The sequence below is a fragment of the Trichosurus vulpecula genome, chromosome 3 (genome assembly GCF_011100635.1).
Source record: "Trichosurus vulpecula isolate mTriVul1 chromosome 3, mTriVul1.pri, whole genome shotgun sequence".
NCBI lineage: Eukaryota > Metazoa > Chordata > Mammalia > Diprotodontia > Phalangeridae > Trichosurus > Trichosurus vulpecula.
This window is the reverse complement of record NC_050575.1, coordinates 178,831,996-178,834,237: the sequence shown is the minus strand read 5'-3', so window position 1 is coordinate 178,834,237 and position 2,242 is coordinate 178,831,996.

Here is a 2,242-nt window from a genome sequence, read left to right as displayed (position 1 = left end):
AGGGTCATTGCCTGTTTCCTTATCCTGTATTCTGTATATTGTCACCTTATTTATTTACTTAACTTACATGCAGAGTATATCATGTGAAAAGCCAGGTTGGATGAATCAAAAGTTGGAATTAAGGTTACTGGGATATTTGTCAATGATCTCAGATATGCACTCTGAAGGCAGAAAGTGAAGAAAAATTAAGAAGCTTCTTGATGATGGTGAAAGAGGAGAGTATAAAAGCTGACTTGAAGCTTAACATTAAAAAAACTAAGATCATGGCAACTGGTCCCATCACTTTCTGGCAAATAGAAGAAGAAGAAATGGAAGCAGTGTCAGATTTTATATTCTTGGGCTCAAAGATCACTGCAGACAGTGACTGTGGCTATGAAATTAAAAGACTCTTGCTCCTTGGAAGGAAAGCTATGGCAAATCTGAACAGCATACTAAAAAGCAGAGGTACCACCTAGCTAACAAAGGTCCATAGATGGTTTTTCCAGTAATAACGTATGGCTGTGAGGACTGGACTCAGGAAAGCTGAATGCCACAGGATCAATGATTTTGAATTGTGGTGCTGGAGAAGACTTTTGAGAGTCCTTTGGATAGCAAGGAGATCAAATCAGTCAATACTTAAAGAAATTAATTCACACTATTCATTGAAAGGACAAATACAAAAGCTGAAGCTTAAAAACTTTTGCCACAAAATTTGAAGACAGGACTCATTGGAAAAGACCCTGATGTTGAGAAACATTGGAGGCAAAAGGAGAAGGTTGAGATGGATATACAGTGCTGTGGAAACAATGAATCTGAACTTGGAGAAACTTTGGGAGATAGTGGAGGACAGAAGTCCCTGGTGTCCATGGGGTCACAAAGAGTTAGACACCGCTGAATGACTCAGCAACAACAACAAATTCTTTCCATTAAACCACCCCTCAGCAAAGTGGATTACAAAGGGAGTAGAGAGAACTGGGATTCAGAGAGCAGAAGGCAGGGGATTGTTTTCAGATCCTCCTCACAAGGCCCTGGGGAATAGTATCTTTGTATATATTGGGGACCAGGTCAATGGGACATCATTTGTTCCCCGAGGGAATAAGAGACGGTCCCAGAATCCTCACCCAATGGTGTCTGAGACTCAGGCTATATTTCCAATTCCATGTCCCATAAGATGAAGCACCCCGAACTTTCTTCCTCCTTCCTTGAGAGACCTGCTGTTCTGTCTTCTACCACCACCTCAAGCAAAGGATAGGCCCAGGTTATCTCAGAGTATCTCTGAGTATGCCCAGCCATAAGAAGTTTTCAAAGCCCTCTGAAAGATCTTTGTAAATATTAGTGTGGAAAGGGCACGCTGATCAAATTCGGAGAAGGTGTTTTAAACCAGGAAAAAACAAAGGAGAGAAAAGAGAAACTATAAGACAATCTATAGAGAATCTTATAGTAACAGAAAGGGTGTTGGCAGTCACCTAGTCCAACCATCAGCAGAATCATTAATTCCATCTATTAAATGACCAACTGTCTACATGAGTCTCCATTTGAATACCTATTTTGATGGAAAATTCACCACGTTTTGAAACAACCAATTCCAATTTTTTGACAGCTCTGAGAGATAATATGGTAGGGTGGATTGGGCCTTGGAGTTTCAGTAAGAGAGACCAGGCTTCAGATCCCAGCTCTGTTACTGTATGACCCTGAGCAGCCCACTCTGCATCTGTCTCAGTTTTCTCATGTGTAAAAGGAAGGAATTAGACTTAGTGTCCTCGAAAGTCCCTTCCATCTCTAAATCTATGATCCTACAAACCGTTAGCAGTTTTTCTTTTTATCAAGATGAAATCTATCTCATTGCCACTTCCACCTACTGCTTCTAGTTCTGCCCTCTGGAGCCAAATGGAACAAGTTTAATCCCCTTTTCACAGGACAACCCTTCAAATATTTGAAGACAGCTATCACATTTCCCCCCTAAGTCTTCTCTTCTCCAGGCTAAACATCCCTAGAGTTTAAAGAACTGAGCAAAAATCTATAGGCAGAGATTCAATTTAGATAAATGCCAGGAACATCTCAGCAGGAAAGGAATATGGTCTAAGGAATCCCTGAAGGAGAACTGGTTAGAAACCAATGACACAGGTAGAGCCCAGGGAGCCTGAAGGGGACTGAAAAAAATTGTGTCCTGGGACGACACCTAGAGGAATCGCCTTCTCTAAACCCAAGTGCCAGTGTATCTATTCTTCTCACACAACAGAACCTGTAAAAACCACCCCAAGTT